Genomic DNA, 19,157 nt, shown 5'->3' with positions numbered 1-19,157 from the left:
CTACCTGTTAAACCTCCTTGCAGGAGGGATAACAGGTAGTTCGATTTAGGGCTTTAAATCGAAATACCGGGTCCCTGCCGCGCGTAGACGCAGGCAGTTAGTCTGGACTTGTAAATTTAAAAAATGGCAACTGGACGGGAAGATGCAAATCAAGCGCAGGATATTTAAATCCCGGGCTTGATTTGCAACTTTGAATGCCTACATTAGCCTCCCTAGTTTGAGCTAGGGGGCTAGTGTAGACATATCCTAAATCTCCCTTGCTGCAGTTTAAGCCCATTGCTGCTGCTTCTATCCTCAGAGGCCAGGAAGAACAAGTTTTCTCCCTCCTCCTTGTGACACCCTTTTAGATGCCTGAAAACCGCTATCATGTTCCCACTCAATCTTTTCTTTTCCAAACTAAACAAGCCCAATTCTTCTTCGAGTGGTCCCCGTGGGTGCTCCACTCTAGGTGTCCGGCTCGTCCCGGCGCCGCTGATCGGAGGCTTTTCATAGCCATAACCGGCTGGACCGCGCATGCACAGCAGGCTTCGTGCGGTTTCTTCAGTCTCGCGGTCCGGCCCCTCCGCCAGTTCCTTTCAAATGTCCTAGGTTGCTGACAGAGATTGGACTCTCTCCTCAGAGACAGCTCCTTTAGATAGAAAAGTTAAAAATTGTCAAGAGTTTTCCTCAGTTTATAGTTACAGTTAGTTAGTTATTTGTTTAAAAAATAAATTCTTAAAGTTGGCCGTAGCTAGTTAAGCTTACTGTTTTTTCTAGTTTTCATTATCTTTAAAGACAGAAAATTCAAAATGCCCGGTTCACCGGGGTTTAAGAAATGTTCGCTATGCAAAGACCCCGTGCCAGCGTCCGATGGCCACGACACATGCACACGCTGCTTGGGGGAGTCCCATGTGCCGAGCAAATGTGCCCATTGTTCCAAACTAACGGCCAGGGCACATAGGGACAGAGACATGAGGCTGAAGCTTATTCTATTTGATAAGGCTCTACAGCCTTCTGAAACGCCTCAAGGAGATTCCTCTAAGACTCGCAAGAGGACGTCTCCACCGCAGAGTGGGTCGACTCAAAAGAGAGCAAAAAGAGTCTCCCCGGCGCGATCTCTTGCCGCGGTCCCTCAATCTAAAATCAGTGAGGGTGACCAGGTACCTCTGGAATGGGTTATAAACCTACGAAACAAAAACCGGACAGGAGTAAGTCAGTGGGACAGTCATCTTCAGTGCCGGCACCGTCCACTGCCGCCAGCCCTACCAGGCAACAATCGGCACCGATAACTCAAGGGCGGCAACCTATCGGTCTGTCCGACCCTAAAACGTCGGCACAGACGGTGCGGAAGCACGTTACGGCACCGCAGCCGGCACCGACTTAACCAGCGGCACCGGCAGAGCAGGCGACACCGACTCGCCGAATACCCACGGCACCTGATGCGGTGCCGAGCGACAGTCACACCTCGGTGCCGGGGACGGCACCGCAAGTTGTTAAAAAGGGGTTTGCAGCACCGGCGGACCGCAGCAGCTCAGTTCCGCCTAAGGCACTGGAGGGTCAGTTTGCCTCCCCATCTGTATCGGTGCAGCACTCTCCAATACTGCTCTTGGATGATGATGACGATCACGTCTCCAGGCATTCTCCTGTCGAGGAGCCCTGTGCGGTACCTACAAAAGCCCAAAAGAAGTCGGTTCCTCGAAGATCGTCCCCTTCGCCATCATCAATATTCTCGTCGGCACAGTCTCCCTCCCCCCCCGCGATACCATTCTCCGAGGGAGCCTCGTTATTATCGCGCCTCACGTTCTTCGCACCGTTACTCGAGGCCACACTACACGCATGTCTATAGGCATCCCATACCACATTTCGGGATGCACACTCCTAAATCTCGCTCACCATCGCGCTCACCTTCGAGGTCCTATGGCAGCAGATACAGCGCTGTCTATTCGTCCAGGAGACCATCTCGTGACTGCTCTTATCGCCATCGAGAGAGGGACTATTCTCCTTATGCCTACACAAGGTCTCGATCTCCTCCTCATTCTTGCCGTTGCCATACCTCGCGGCATAGACACCAGTCCCCAGCAGGTTCTCTGCAACAACCGGTTCAATCCCCAAAGATTCCGGTAGCTGCCCCCTCACCACCTCCTCAGATGTCTGATCCTGAGGAAGGTCAAATTTCGGATGAGGATGTTCCTTCGCATGCAATATCTCCAGCTGACGCTGCCTCATCCGCTCCGGGTGAAGCGGTATTTCAAGGGGATAATTCACCCCCGGACGACGGTCAGGAATTCCAAGATCTTTTTAAACGAGTGGCGTACACTCAGAACGTTCATATGGCGGACGTTCAGACGAAGCAATACAAGTTACTTAAGAACTTGCACCCCAAACAACAGTCTAGAGCAGCACTCCCAATTGATGAGGCGATTCTTGAACCAGCCTCAGAAATCTGGCACACCCCGGCCTCTGTCCCGCCTACGTCAAAGCGGGCGGAGAAGAGGTATTTCGTACCTTCCAAAGACATGGAATTTCTTTTTACACACCCCCAACCGAATTCCCTTGTAGTGGACGCAGCCCTTAATCGTGCCAAGAATCCGCAGGCAAGGAATGCGGCAGCGGAAAGAGGCCAAAAAATTAGACATCTTCGGTAGGAAGGTCTATTCGTCGTCTACCCTCCTTCTTCGCATTGCCAATTATTCGGCACTACTGTCCAATCACGGGTTTGACAACATTGCCAAGTTGGCAGGGCTGGCCCAGAATGCCTCCGAAGAGGATAAATCCATTCTTCGTGCAGTGGTACAGGAGGGGTATGCTTGCTCCCGGGCCAGTCTACAGATAGCCATGGATGTTGCGGACACGGCCGCGAGATCAATAGCCGCCGCGATATCCATGCGTAGGGCTTCGTGGCTGGCTGCTGCTGGGGCTCCGAGAGACTTGCAGGCGAAAGTCGAAGACCTCCCATTTGACAAATTGAAATTGTTTGCTGATAAAACGGATGAGGTGCTTCACACCGGAAAGGACTCCCGTACGACCCTTCGTACACTGGGCGTGTACGTTCCACCGTTCCGCCGCTGGAGGTTCTTCCCATATCAGAGGCGATATGACTTCCAACTCCAAAAACAACCTCGCCCGTTTGATCACACCCGATCCAAGCAGAGGCCACAACGTAGGCGCCCGCAACCTTCTAGGGCGACCAACGTACCACACGCTAAACAACAGGTTTGACTCGTCTGTCGAGGGCGCGGTCGTACCAATCGCAGTCAACATCACTACCAATACCACTCCCATCTTCCATCATCGTCTTCGGCCTTATTATCATCGCTGGGCCGCAATGACCACCGACAAATGGGTATTGGACATAGTAAAATCAGGTTTCACCATCCCCTTTACTTCAATGCCCCCTACCCACCCACCAACCCCGTCCCTTTTCAGGGACCCCCTCACGATACTCTTTTTGCGACAGGAGGTTCTACGCCTGCTGGCCATAGGAGCCATAGAAATAGTCCCGAAAGAGTTCTGGGGGAAAGGGTTTTATTCCCGTTACTTTCTGATGGAAAAGAAGACAGGGGGATGGAGACCGATTCTCGATTTGCGTCATCTCAATCGTTATCTGCAAAAAAGGCGTTTCAAGATGGTGACGTTAGCGACAATAATTCCATCTCTGAATCTCAGCGATTGGTTTGCGGCCCTCGACTTGCAGGATGCTTATTTTCACATTACAATCCACCCAGTGCACAGACGTTTTCTGCGCTTCGTAATAAACAACGACCATTTCCAATACAGGGTTCTCCCCTTTGGTCTGGCGGCAGCTCCCAGAGTTTTCTCAAAGACTCTGGTGGTAGTCGCGGCATATCTACGACGACAGCACGTCCTCATATTCCCCTATTTGGACGATTGCCTCATAAAGGCTCCAACACACCAAGAGTCCATGCACATGATATCGTTGGCCAGAAACACGTTCGATTCTCTCGGCCTGATAATAAACGAACAGAAGTCGACCATTGTCCCGACACAGAATATAAAGTTCATCGGCGCAGTCCTAGACTCCATTACGGAAAGGGCATACTTACCTCTAGACAGGTTCCAAGCAATACAGGAACTGGTAAAGGTCCTCGATATTGCTCCGACTGTGTCCGTACATATGTGTCTGCGTCTCCTGGGCCACATGGCATCCACCACCTTCGTGGTCCCTCATGCAAGACTTCACTTCAGAGATCTTCAGCACTGGTTACGAAAGGTATACTTACCACAGAAACACAGCATCCACAAGACAGTCACTCTACCGCCTCACATTCACGACTCCCTGCGTTGGTGGAAATGCACAGAAAACCTCCTTTCCAGAGTCCCATTCCGTCGTCCTCAACCTTCTGTGCTTATAACGACAGACTCATCTCTCATAGGCTGGGGGGCGCATATGGGCAACGACCGCATTCAGGGCAAATGGTCCTCCATAGAGAAGACATATCACATCAATCTCCTGGAGTTACGTGCCATTTTCCTAGCATGCAAGCATTTTCTTCCATGCATATGGCACACCGCTGTCAGGATATTCACAGACAATGTGGCAGCAATGTACTATATAAACTGGCAGGGAGGTGCCAGATCTTGTTCCCTCTGTGCAGAGACAGTACGATTGTGGAACTGGTGCATAAGGAACGGCGTAACCATCATGGCGTCGTACTTACCTGGCATCAGTAATGTCATTGCGGACTCGTTAAGCAGACGATTCCCGGTAGATCACGAGTGGGAGATAAGGGCAGACGTTCTTCAGCGCATCTTTCGCAGATGGGATATGCCAAAAGTAGACCTTTTTGCCACAAAGCAGAATGACAAGTGTCCCCAATTCTGTTCCAGAGCCCGGATCAGAAAAGGATCTCTGGGCGACGCTCTTCTCACTGCTTGGACCGGATCGCTCCTCTATGCATTTCCCCCGACAGTTCTAATACTGAGAACTCTCGAGAAAATAATACTCGAATGAGCGACAGTCATCTTGATAGCTCTGGCATGGCCAAGACAGCCGTGGTATCTACTATTGCACAGGATGTCGATATGCCCACCGTGGACACTCCCTCTTCACCCGGACCTGTTATCTCAGCAGGAGGGAGCTCTCCTACATCCCAGACTCGAGTCACTTCACCTCACAGCGTGGTTGATAACTGGCTCAAGCAGGACGAGCACCTTTGTTCACAGCGAGTTAAGACGATTCTTATGAGCAGTAGAAAAACTTCTACTCGGAAATCTTACCTGGCAAAATGGCGTAGGTTTCTTCAGTGGTGCCGAGCTCGAAACGTACAACCTGTTCTTTCTCCTCTCCAACACATTCTGGACTATGTCCTTCACCTTCACAACTCCGGTCTCGCTATGGCTACCCTGAGAGTTCATTTAGCAGCAATCAGTGCCTTTCATGAACCTCTGCAACGTTCCCCGATTTTTTTCCCATCAAATTACAAAAAGATTTCTAAAAGGTCTAACGAACTTGCACCCACCTCACAGACCCCCTCCACCAGCCTGGAGCCTCGATTTGGTCCTACGCACAATTATGCATCCCCCCCTTTGAACCGTTGGCATCAATACCGCTCCGAATGTTAACGATGAAAGTTGTATTCCTACTGGCTATCACTTCCGCACGTAGAGTAAGCGAGTCAGGGGCGTTGATGGCGAGTCCACCCTACACATCCTTTTCAAGGAGCACAGTGACATTGCGCCTACATCCAACATTCATCCCCAAGATCAATACTTCTTTTCATATTAATGAACCTATAGTTTTGACTGCCTTCTATCCTGTTAGTGGTTCGGCTATCGTGGAGAAGTGGGGTATGAACCGCCGATAGTAGCCTGCGAGTCCCAGGAACTGGTGCACCTGCTTTTTTGTCCACGGGCTCTGGTAGTCCCGTACCGCCTCGACCGTATCTACTTGCGGCTTCCGTCCCCCCGTCCCACGACATACCCCAGGTAGGTGACCTCCGTCCTTCCAAAGGCACACTTACTGGGGTTCGTGGTCAGCCGGGCCTCTTTCAGCGCCCCTAAGACAGCTCTTACGTGCCGCAGATGCTCCTTCCAGGAGGTACTATAAATGACCACGTCGTCGATGTATGCCGCTGCGTACCTTTGGTGGTCTCGGAGGAGGCGGTCCATCAGTCGCTGAAGGGCACAGTCAGGAACTGGTACAGGCCAAAGAGGGTGGCGAAGGCCATCTTCTCCTGGGATGCCGGTGTGAGCGTGATTTGCCAATACCCTTTTGTGAGGTTGATCGTAGACAGGTACTGGGCTTGCCCTAGCCTTTCCAGGAGTTCCTCCGCTCGTGGCATAGGGTATGCATCAAATTTGGACACCGCGTTGATCTTTCGAAAGTCTATGCAAAAGCGGAGGGTACCATCATGTTTGGGGACCAACACTATGGGGCTCCGCCAGCCGCTCCGTGACTCTTGTATCACCCCCATCTGGAGCATCTTCTGTACCTCCTCTCGAACCGGCTCCCACATCTTTCTTGGTAGAGGTCGGATGGGCTCCCGCACCCTGTTCCCCGGCGTGGTCTGGATGTGGTGGTAAGCCCCTGGGGTCCGACCGGGTTGTGTTGACATTACGTCCGTGAATTCCTGGAGGAGCGCCTGGATCTCCCCCCTCTGGGCGTCCAACAGGGTCTCGCCGAGGGTGGCCCCGGTCTCTGCCTGGTCCAGATCCCTTCCCCACGGTCCCAGCTCGGGCTCCGCTGGTTGGGTGGTCGCTAGCATACTCTTGCGCTCAGTCTACTTCTTCAGCAGTTTCACATGGTACAGCTGGGTACTCTTTCATTTGTCGGTCAGTCGGACTTCATAATCCACGGAGCCCATTTGCCGGATGACCTCGTAGGGGCCCTGCCATCGGGCCATCAGTTTGGACTCAGCCATCGGTAACAGGAGTAACACCCGTTCCCCGGGGGCAAAGGTACGGCTTCTTGCTCCCTGGTTGTAGTATTTGGCCTGCCTTTCCTGCGCCTGCCTCAGGTTCTCCCTGGCTAGTTCTCTGGTCACTTTGAGTCTTTTCTGCAAGTTGAGTATGTATGGGACCGTCCCTCTCACCCGTGAGCCCTGCTCCTCCCAGTCCTCCTTCACCAGGTCGAGGATGTCCCGCGGTTGCCGTCCGTATAATAGTTCAAAAGGCGAAAACCTTTTGAGAGGCTTGTGGGACCTCTCGTACAGCGAACAAGAGGACTGGCAGGAACAGGTCCCAGTCCCTGGGATCCAGCCCTATGAATTTTCGGAGCATCAATTTCAGAGTACGATTAAAGCGCTCCACCAGCCCGTCCGTTCGGGGGTGGTCTGTAACTTTTTCACCCCCAGCAGCTTGCACAGCTCTGTCATGACCCGGCCTGATATGTTTGTCTCTTGGTCTGTTAAAATCTCCCGGGGGATCCCTACCCTCGCGAAGACCTTCACCATTTCGGCCGCCAGGACGGGCGCCTTAGTGTTACGCAGGGGGACGGCCTCTGGGTAGCGGGTGGCAGAGTCCACGATGACTAGGATGTATTGGTTGCCCTTTGCTGACCTTTCCAAAGGCTCTACCAGGTCCAACGCAACCCATTCAAAGGGGATATCTACCACCGGCAAGGGGATTAGGGGTGCTTTACGCACTCTTCCCCCCCCCCCCCCGCCTTCTGGCAGTCTAGGCAGGACTCACAAAAGTCTTGGGCCTCTTTGTAGACCCCGGGCCAATAAAAGCGCTGTAAAATCCTTTGCAAGGTCTTTTCCACCCCCAGGTGGCCGGCCCACGGGCTGGCATGTGCCAGGTCTAGCACCCGCCACCGGCATCGCGCTGGCACCAACAGCTGATATGTCTCCCCCAGCTCCCCCAGCCGGGCTGCGACCAAATACAACCGATTGGCTCTTACCTCGAACCGTGGGCCCGTGGGAGTTGTCTGGCCGGCATCGGGGTCCCTCCTGGCCTGCTCCCACGCGTGGCTCAAAGAGGGGTCTTCTCGCTGTTCGTGTAAGAAGTCCGGTCCTTCGCCCCTGCCTTCCGGTTCGAGCTGAGTCTCAGCCACTTGAGCCTACGTGGGTTTCCAGGTGGCCACCCGGGCTTGACCTGTTTCGAAGGTTGTCGGCCCGCGGTCTTGCCACCACCGTGCCATCAATTCTCTGAATCCTGGCCAATCCCGTCCCAGAATCACAGGGTACGCCAATTTTGGGGCCACCGCCACCCGGCACTGGGCTTGTCGTGGCCCCTCCCTGATGCGTGGGGTAGCGTCTCACTTCACGAATACACTGCACGGTTATCGGTGGGCCGCAGCCCCCCTTCTGCGCTGCCAGCTCCCTTCTGACCAGTGTCTGGTTACACCCACTGTCCACCAATGTCCAGGCTGGCCACCCATCCACGCTTACCTGGACTGTCATCCGGGGTGGGTCGTAGCGCGGCGGTGGCCTTGGGGTGGTTCGTGCTTGGCCATAGGAACAGTCCATAAACGGGTAGTCTCTACGGAAGTGGCCCTCCTGTCCGCATTCGAAGCAGGCGCTCCGCTTCCCGGGTTCAGGCGACCGCACGGGTGCCTCCGCTGGCGGGCCGCCGTTGGCGTCCTCGGGGCTTGGCGGCGGCGCTTGTGCCGCCCCTTCTCCCCAGCGCCCCCAGGGGATGGGGGTGCAGACCAAGCCCCCTGTCCCCATGTCGGTCTCGCCCTACCTGTGGCCGCCGGAGCTCGGCCCGGCGTCTTGGCATTTTTTTGGGCTGCTTTCCTCCCCTTCTGACGCCATATAGTTCTCAAGAATCGAGATGGCTTCCCCCAGCGTTGTGGGTTGGTGGCACCACACCCAGACCTGGCTGTCAGGTGGCAGGATCTGTAGGAACTGATCTAAAACAATCATGTCCACCACCTGCACTGCGGTCTTGCATTCTGGGTCGAGCCAGTGGGTGGCGGCCTCCCTTAGCTGCTGCACCACGACCCTCGGCCATTCTCCTGGCTAGCTACTAGCTACGCTCAGCCCTAAACCTCTGCCTGTGGGCCTCCGGGTGATGCCGGCCTGGTCTAAAATAGCTTTCTTAACCTTCCTATAGTGTAACGCATCCCTTGCGGACAAACCCCTGTACACCCACTGTGCTGGCCCCGTTAGGTAGGGTACCAGCAGGGTTGCCCAATGTTCTTCGGGCCACCGAGCGGCTGTGGCGACCCTCTCGAGGGTAACTAAAAAGGCCTCCGGGTCGTCCCTGGTTGTCATTTTTACCAGTCTCGGGGTAGGGCCAGGGCTGAGCCTCCGGTTCCCTCCCCGGGAGCCCCCCGCTGTTCTCTATCATCTTATCTTCCAAGTGTTTGCAGATGATTTCCTTAATTACTTGTTCCATTATCTTTCCTGGCACAGAAGTTAAACTGACTGGTCTGTAGTTTCCTGGGTTGTTATTGGACAGTCTGTGCCCCGTGTGTTAGTTTCCCAACATATATCTGGACAGTTGAAGTCCCCCATTACCACCAAATCCTGCACTTTGGATGATTTTGTTATTTGTTTCAAAAAGCCTCATCCACCTCTTCCACCTGGGTAGGTGGCCTGTAGTATACCGCTAGGAGGACATCACCCTTGTTTTTTACTAATATACAATGTACAGTGCACTTCCTGACCCACTATCCAGAGCACAACAAGCTCTACGCGTCTTTCAGAGGTAGATTACTTAGAGCCGTGTTTCTCAACCTTTTTTTATGAGGTACCCCTTAAAAAAAATTATAAATACCTACAGTTTTCAGACGCAATTTTTTTTTCTATCATTGCAACACATTTGTTTAAACAACTTAATCATAGCTGGGTGGGCGATCAAATTTTGGGTGTAAAAAATACAAAAATAATAAAGTGTTGTAAAACTTAAAACAAAAATTCAGTTTTCTCCAAATGTCAGTTGTGTTGATATACCCTTCCCAGACTTCTCTCGAGTATCCCTAAGGAGGGGTGGCCAACCCATTTATCGAAGAGAGCCAAAACAGCAGCAGAAAAAATGTGAAGAGCCGCACCAGAATTTTTGAACGCCAAAAAAAAAAAGCAAGTCCTCCAGAACAGACTTGTCGAGCAAAAACAAAACAAAATTTTTTAAAAGGAGGCTGTCCCTTTAAGATGGGGCCATCTTGGGCACCATATTTAAAACCTCACCACTCTGACCCAGAAAGCACAGGGAATCTGGGCGGGGGGGGAGGGTGGGAGCTGTTTTGGGGGGGAGGTGCAGGAGCGGCTTTGCGAACTACTCTTCTGGGGGGCAAGAGCTGTATGTGGCTCGCAAGCCACGGGTTGGCCATGGCTGCCCTAAGGATACTCATACCACTTGTCAGCCAACGGTCAGGGCAGTGTGTGCGTGTGTGTTACACCCAAGTCTTCAACTGCTGAGACACAAAGTCTCGTTGCAGTGGGCAGCCTAGGAGGCTGGAGGGCGCCCCGAAAAATAGTTTAACGTCTGTGACTTTACTGCTAGGACCGGGGTCCCGTCGCAGAGGGCAGCCAACAGGCTCTCAGATGCCCTGAGTTTATAGGAAGAGCTTATTACACCTTAGATTTCAGCTGCTAGAATTCGTAATTCCTTCGCAGCGGGCAGCCTTGGGGAAAGACTGAAAGGTGCCCCAGTGGATTGTGCTACCTGGGTGTGACACAAATCCAAACACCCAAGTTCTCCCTATATCTGTCCCTAATGACCGGCTGAAGTTCTTTTAAATTGTGCTTGGTTCTATTACAGCAACTGAAGGAGTCAGGTTAAAGCTTAAACAGTTACAGGTTTATTGAGGAAGCTTATAAATCATATGGTTACAATGGCTATTGTTCTATTTCTTAACTACTAGCAAAATATAGATCTTAAAAATGGTTACAAAGAAGATAAAGATGGAAAAATAGAAATAATGGTACCAAGTAACAGCTTACTCTTTCTATGTGTACACTTAAGACAGAGGACCACATCCAGGTACAATTTTTACCCGCTTCTGTGCCTCTCGACTCCAGCATGTCAGGCCAGGGCCGGTCCCTCAGTTCCTAGGAAAGACGAAAATACGAGGTGGGCGTCCCCATAGAACCTCGGGAGGTCAAACACCTAACCCGCCCAGCAGGTAGAGGGTAGAATGACACTCAAAGTGAGTGTGTGCTGGACCTATCTTATATACTCATGGGGTCACGTATTTCTCTTTCTTGTCTGTCATGCCAAATGGGGCTGGTCTGTCTTTTGTGAGACCAGTTCTTACAAGGGAGTTGTGAACTTAATTTACACTTGTAAGAGAGATAACTAAATTGGAATTACTGGGGATTCTTTTCTCAGTGGGAAATTCCTCTCCCAGGGACTGTGTGTGTGTTCGAATCAACATAGGTGCCAGCCGGTGGCAGTTCTCGCAGCCTCAAGGCCAGCTTATTGCCTTAATCGCTCTCTCTCTCTCCACATATCTGTGTTTCAGCTTCTCAGGATCAGATGAGCCAGCATAGACTATGCTGATTTTACTGCTCCTTCTCTGCCCTGTATGCTTCAGAGAGGCAAATAAGATGGATGTGATGGAGGCGGGCTGTCTGGCCACACCACTGCTTGAGAAACACTGACCTAGAGCACACTAACTGTGGAATTAGTGCATACTACGTGCCATGTAGACAAAGTTACAGTACGGGGACTGATTTACTGCATAGTAACTTAATTGACAAACTACCTTGACGAGAAGCCTAGAGCTTGCTACGCTCTGGATACTGTGCTTGGGAGTCAGTGTGGACCCTTAAATTGTTGCATTCTGACTGGTCTCTGGAAATGTTCATGCTGTTGAACGCAGAGGCGTGTGTGACATTGCTGTGCTGTATGGGATGGAGGTGGCGGCAAGTGACATAGCAGTTTCCCTCTGCCTCAGTGTTGTTTCCCACCCCCGTCTGTACTTACAAGACAGCATTCTGACCTCCCCCAAAACACAGTTTTCCGTTGCAATATACACACACCTTTCCCCAACTTCTCTTGATAAAGACTGTCAGTGTAGCAGGTTGACCTTGGAGAAATGGGATTGGGGAACCTGCATCATTTGATGCTGACTGCCACATGCAACATTGCAAAACCCTACCCAAAATACTCTGTGTTCAGTTGCACAGTGGAATAGCTACCATAATGCACTTTTCTCTGTGGCATTCCTAACGTGTACATGCTGTTGCATGTGGAAAAACATTTCATTGCTACACATTGGGTTCATCTGTAATAATAAACTTGTGCCTGTGCCATTTACAGGTGTGGTCATCCCAAACACGTGTCAATCAAATCTTGATACATTTTGATTTATAACATATATATTTGAGATATTCCTGAAAAGTATGATTGTCATGTCTCATACAATGCATGGAGATACCAGATGTCAGAGAGGGGAAAAACTACTTCAAGGGAAAGGGCCCTGGTTCTGCCCTCTACTTGCCATCCAGGCCAGAGGTAATCAATTATTTTTGTTAAGTTCCAGATTTCTTGGTCACAATATAGTCAAGATTCCAGGGGAAATAATAGAAAAACAGTGATAATAAGTAAATCAAGTTTTGAATTAGGGATGTAGTAGTGTAGTCAATAAACCGATAAGCAAAAGCTTATAGGTTAATGCTATTGACTACATGCATTTCCCCCCCCCCCCCCCCCCCAGTAAATTGTTTGGTAGGCTGGAAAGCAGCCCAGCTCCCTCCTGATTCATGGTCGGTCTATGACCTACCCCTTCTGCGGCTCTGCACTTAGTGTATTAGGAGCCAGTTGGCCCGGCAGCCTGGCTCAATTCTGACTCATGCCAGGTCTGGGAGCTCAGATCCTGCCATAAATTGGGGCTGCTGCCACCCTGCACTGCTGCCACTTTATCAGAGGCAGCAGCACAGGGTAACAGGCAGCCGGTCCGCAAGGGGAGCTGGTTTTTAAACTGGCTCCCCTTGTGGACCAGCTCCCTTCTGGCACCCCATGCTGCTACCTCTGATACAGAGGCAGCAGCATGAAGTGGCAGGGGACTCCTGGGAGGGAGGTCAGAGCGCACTGGCTGCCACCCCCCTTCCCTGGGGACTATAGAATAGTTGACTAACCGATAAGAATTCATGGGGTTACTCGACTATTCAGTTAACTGATATTTAACATCCCTATTTGAATGGACAGCAAAATCATCTGAAGACCTGGGTTAGGCCTGTAGTCTGCTTATTGAACATGCTGGGCCAATGCAAAGAGGTTAAATAGCTTGGGGTATGTCTACATGACAGCGTTATTTCAAAATAGTTAATTCGAAATAATGCATCTACACACAAAATGCATTCCGGAATAGCATTTTGCTATTTTGAAATAGCGCGTCCACACTGAGTGGACGCTGAATGGCATTTAAGGCCGGTTGAAACCAGGTCCGGCAGGGCATCAGGTCAGGAGTTACTTTGTGTGGCTGCTGCCTAAGGCTGTCTGAGGTCTGTGCTTAAAGGGACCCCCCCCGGACAGCCGGTTCTCAGCTTTCCCTAGTTGCTTGCCTACCTAGATGAGGAACAGCAAAGCATTTTGTCTCTGCATGCTCTGATTGCCCTCACTCGGGACACCACAGCACTCTGCAACATGGAGCCGGAGCTCCTCCTGGGCACTCTGGTGCTTCTCGTGGACGCGTTGCTGCGAGCCTGGCTGCACTTTCTGCAGGCTGCCATCTGGGAGGTCCATTGGGGGGCTGTCAGTATCCAGGAGGCCCTGCGGGAGAGCTTCCACCCTGAGGAGCACTAAGAGCCTCCCTGATCTGTCCCACTGGGGGCTTGTGCCTTATTCCTCCCTCATGTCCTTCCACTTACCCCTCCCAACCCCCCTCCTTCCTGATGTCAAATAAAATACATGTATTTTCATGAACACCAACTCTTTATTTAACAAACCTGGGCGGGGAGATTGAAACTCTGGTGAGACTGGGGAAAGGAGGCAGGAGAGGGGAGAAGAGAAGGTGGGAGAGGGGCGGGGGAAACCTGGGAGCAGGGAGCTGGAAGGGGGAAGCAAGAGGAAGAAGAGGGAGGGGAAGCTCAAGGTTGGGGGTCTCGCCAACTTGATTTTCATGCGAACCTGCTCCTGGGTTTGCATGTGGCCTTGGTGGCCAGGCTGGCAGCTATCCTGCCATAGACGGCTGCGTTTCTCCGTCTAGTGTGGAGATCATGGACATTGGGGGCATCCCCCGCAAACCTGAAGAAGGTCCATGATCTCCACCCTGGACCAGGAAGGCGCCTGCTTTCTCCTGGAGGGCTGGCTGCCAGCTTGCTGGCTCATGATTTGGGGCCACTGGGTATGGGGCAGTGACTGTTGACTCTGGGCTGGCAGGCTTGGAGCTGGCACAGGCACTGTGGCCAGAGTCAACCCCTTTAAGGTCTCTGGAGATAGGGAAGGGAGAGGAGTGGCCACTAGGGCACCCTGGGAAGGCTGGAGGCCCCCTATTTCGATGTGTCTACACAGCACTTATTTCGAAATAGCTATTTTGGATTTGGCATTATTCCTCGTGGAACGAGGTTTGCCAAATTCAAAATCAGTGCTCCGCTATTTCGAATTAATTTGGTTTGGCTTTGTAGATGCTAGTAAAGTTATTTCAAAATAACGGCTGTTATTTCGAAATAACTTTGTGTAGACATACCCTTACTTCTCATCCCAGAGTAAGTGGTGATTGGGAGGAATTACGTCCAAGTCACAGATTGTTCTATGGTACGCTTCTGGTGCAGGTTAGTTGTATGTTATCCCTTTAAATGGGACAGACTGCAAAGCAGCAGATTAGCCTTTAGTGTAGCTAGCTGTCAGTTAGTTAAAGACACTGTCCTTTCAGCCTCGACTTGTACAAAATATTACAGTATTTATAACTACGTTGAAGGGTAGGCTTGCCAGTCATCTGTTTGCGACTGGAAAGCTAGGTTGAAATGGGACCCTGGAGGCTCCAGTTAGTACTGCTGACCAAGCCATTAAAAGTCCATTCAGTGATGCAGGGGTGGTCTGGGGCTAAGGTGGGCTCCCTACCAGCCCTATCTCCAGATGGCTCCTAGAAGCAGCTGTAAGGTCCCTGTGGTCCACAGGAAGAGGATTTACCAGAGAGGCTCTATGCGCTGATCTGCCCTACTCCACATGCTGGTTTTGCAGCTCCCATTGGTCAAAAAGTGTTAGCAGTGAGAGTTGTAGGGGCGGTGCTTGCAGGTGCATGGGCAGCACATGGAGCCTCTGACTGCACATGTGCCTAGGGAAGTGGTGGGCAACCTGCAGCCCATCAGGCTTCTGTGTGTGGCATGCAAGATGTTTTGTTCGCCATTGCCCACGTGCAGGGCTGCCAGATTCCATTGGTTTTTGTCCATGTAGGTTTTTTTCCTACCAGTATTACTAAAGAGACCTGGATGTAAAGCAAGGGTGCATGAAGTGAGGTGCATGCTGATTGCACACAACATTATCTGTGGAGCTGTGTGCACCCTCTGCATCTAATCAATTGGCAACCCCCCGCAAACTCTAGGTATGCAAGCACGTTGAGCAAAACTGCCCTATCCTGGGAGATCGTCTTGCTTATGACCCACTCATTAATCTAGGTTGCCCTTTGATGGCTTAAGAGCTGTGGAGACCTGGTAGCCTCTTGGTTGAAGTTTGTGATAAGTGCCACTAGGACCCTGAACTCTCTGCACCAGCCCAGAGTCTCCTTCTGCACCCAAACTCCCACCCAGAGCCTGCACCTCTGCCCCATTCCTGAGCCCTCTCCTGCATCTCAAACCCCTCATCTCCACCCCAGCACCTACCTACACTCCCTGCCCCAGCTACTCCACCCCACCCCACCCTACCCCAGCACCTACACTCCCTGCCATAACCAGGTGAAAGTGAGGGAGAGTGAGAATGGGCCTCAGGGCAGGGTGTTTGGTTCTGTGTGATTAAAAAGTTGGCAAACCTAGCTGAGGGGGGATGTTGCATTTAAGACTTTTTAATCCATTATGTATGAAGCTTCAGTGAGAACAATGACTGGGCAACATGTCCAAACTAGGGACTGGATTCCTCTCTGCTGATTTTATTTTTTTATTTTTATTTTTTTTGTAAAGTACCATGCTTGCATGTGCCCACTTTTCTTTTCTCCTCCTTCCTCTCTGTATTTCCTGCTGCCTTGTTTCACTTTCAGCTTTGGTGCTCTTGCTGGAAGGAGTCCTCTAGCCAGACATGAACTGGAAGCATGCACTAGCATTCCCAGGAGATGCGATTAACTCTTCATAAAGCAAAGTGGACTACATGTGCAGCACTGTTAAATACAGTACATGAAAAAAAATGAAGACTGTTTTTCTATCTTTAGTCTTTTCATTTTTGGACTCTAAACATTTTCAAAGCAAACATTTCAAAGCAAACATTTTCAGGACCTCTTTGGAAATTTTAGATATCGTATGCATCCAGATTGAAAACCTAGAGTAATCATAAGGGAGAGGAGTTCCGTTTGCAACACTAACGGATATGAAACCACCAGGCGGAAATGCAACTTATGTTGACCGTGTTCTGCTTTGTTATATTTGTGTTGTAATTTGTGAGGGCATAATGCTGACACATTTCTGCTGTCTCATTTAGTTCTGTATTTTTATGCCTTGTACTCATCATGGAGTCATCCCAGAGCAAATAACTTCTTGTCTTCAAGTGTTAGTATTTTGGGGGAGGGATTGGATAAAGGGTCATCTGCTGAGGGTGCTTATATGGGACTTTGGTTTATTGGACATTACTTTTTCCCTTTAAAAAGCTGGTTTTTTGGTTTTGTGAAAGCTGGATATAGTTACTAACTTGACATGTGATGGTTACAATGGATTGATAGCTTCTGGAAAACTCTTTGGCAAACAAGTTGGCATGTAATTACAAATATAGCATCTATCTTTTCTATAATATATGTGTATGTTCTATACCAGAGGTGAACAAACCTACTGACCTCAGAGCTGCACATGATAGTCATCAGAAGTTTGACAGCTGGTGTGAATTGATGAAAACCTTTATGCATATTGTGTGCTGTGCACACATTCTTGATGGCCCCCCCTTTTTTCCTTTTTGACCATAATCCACAAGGACCACCCTCCCCCCACCCCACTCCTGCCCCACTGCCAACCGTGACACGTGTGAAGAGGCACATGGGGTCACATGCTATGATGCTTTATGAAATTGACTTATTGTCACACATGCATAATTCAAAGATGCTTTGGACAATATGCCTCATGTAACCTATCAGTCTTAATGTCATAATTTGCTGGACCTGTTTATCTGATTTTGGTGCATGTATCGTTCTTGTGTGTGAAGTTAGAAATATGGAGTGTGGAATGCTTTATGGTTTTAAATGTGCTGGTTTATGGTTTTAAATGTCATTCCTTCAACGTCTGGGTGATCACCTGTAAACAGCTTCTTTTGTCCTTTACTTAGCAGTGGTTGGTCTTAGGAAGTCATGTGACAATCTCTCTCTCCCCCCCCCCACCCCCCCGCCCCATCATAAGGTCTAACCAGATAATTTTCCATGAAAGGAGAGAATGTAAAACAGATAATTCCTACCTGAAAGGGAGCCTATTTAAAGATGCAAAGTCTTTCAATTCTTGGTCTTTGGCTGGCATTCTTTTAGGAGTGACACAAACCAGAGACCCCAGAGGAAAAGAGATCTTTCCTGGCTTAGAGGTTTGGCTGAAATAAGTACAGTTTTAGAGTGAGTTTGTAATAAGCTTGAATGTGTGTTAGAACTAGCTATGCATTTTCTATTGTATTAAATGTGTAATCTACTTTGCTCTGCCTGTTTTCACTTGCAACTGCTTAAATCCTACTGCTTTTAAATAATAAATTCACTTTTATTTACTATGAAGCCCACTGTAAATAATTGTTACCAGGGGGAGCAATCAGTGTTCATTCTCCCTTTCATTGTTAATTGGGGCTTACCTAAATAATGTATTTGGGATTCTGATCCCGTTTGGAGAGTGGTTTCCATGGAAGCTGGGCCTAAAACTACATTTTCCTCTGAGCTGAGCATTTCAGTGTCTGTATTGCTTCTTGGGGAGGTGGTGATCTCAGTTCTGTGCCTTGGCTGGGGAAGACCAGGTGAGCTGGCCCAGCAGGACAGGGTGGCGAGAAGCCCTGGAGAACAAGGAGGTAAGTGTCAGTGGCTTGGTTAGCACTCTGGGAAGGACCCCCACAAAGGGTATTCTGTGACTGCATCCTTCACGTGTACATCCCCAGATTTTTGCCAGAGTTTGGTGGTCCATTCAGTCACAATGTGATGCTGGGACCCCTCCCTGCATGCCAGCAAACTGTGAACAATGGGGAGAAGCAGTGGCAAAGAGGTGGAAGCAGCAGGGAGAGCTGCTGCTTCTTCTGCTCTCTCTCCCCATGGAGCTAACTCCTAGGAGCTGTAGAGAGAGGCTGTCAAGGGCAAAGAGGTGTGTGACTCAAGCTGTAGGGATCTTGGGTGCTGACCCTTTAAACCATGCTCCTCCATTCTCAGCAGGCTACAGTCATCCCTGGCAAAAGTCCCTAGTCCCTACCACCTTTTCATAGGGCGGAAACCCCAAACACACACCCCAGTCTGGTAGGTGGAGAATGGGGAAATGCTTCCTGAGCTGCACTTTAACTGTAAAAAAGCCACATGTAGCTCATAAGTCACCGTTTAGCCATCCTTATATATACACATATACACAACTTCATAATCTTGCATGACTTTATATGTGAACTGATGAGTACCTTTATGCATCTTGTGTGCTGTGCACACATTCTTGGCTGCTTCCCTTCTCTCCATTTTGATCATAATCGGTTTTAAATATGGTATCAGTTTCTCCCTTTAGTTCTTAAGGAAGAGAGTATATTGCATGTCTGTTTACTTGATTGAGACGAGTCCCAGAACTGGACAACCATGAGAACTAGTTGTACACAAAGGGCTTGTAACTTGAGCCTGAGAACAAAGTTAAGCTTATGCTCAGCTGAGGGAACACCTTTGGTTTTAATATGCCTTCAGAAATTGCTTGCTTTAATAATCATACTGTTTGTTGGGTACCTCCACAGTGTCTCAGGTAAAGACATAATTAATTCCAGATGTAGACCTAAAGGGAAAACTAGCCACATGTGAGTTAAAAAGGCAGATATTTTTTCCAGCGCTTTTGTTTTGTGCACCCTCCACGTTAGCTTGATTGTCGAATAATTTTAAGCAGTATGGTGCCATCATTTTTGGAGTCTTTGCAGAACAAGTATGAGAAGATATTCTTTCTTGACTACTTATCAGGATGCTACAGAAATGACTAAATGCTTCAGATGAGTAA

At 50.0% G+C, this 19,157-nt stretch overlaps 1 protein-coding gene across 15 annotated transcripts in view; it reads left to right on the top strand.

Moving 5' to 3' along the window:
- The window catches only part of PIKFYVE (phosphoinositide kinase, FYVE-type zinc finger containing), a 194,361-nt gene that overhangs the window by 84,934 nt on the left and 90,270 nt on the right, over positions 1-19,157 (top strand). The gene's annotated exons all lie outside the window — the stretch shown is intronic.

This window comes from Pelodiscus sinensis, chromosome 7 (assembly GCF_049634645.1).
Source record: "Pelodiscus sinensis isolate JC-2024 chromosome 7, ASM4963464v1, whole genome shotgun sequence".
NCBI lineage: Eukaryota > Metazoa > Chordata > Testudines > Trionychidae > Pelodiscus > Pelodiscus sinensis.
The sequence above is the reverse complement of the archived record's forward strand: the minus strand, read 5'-3'. Positions and strand labels throughout refer to the sequence as shown.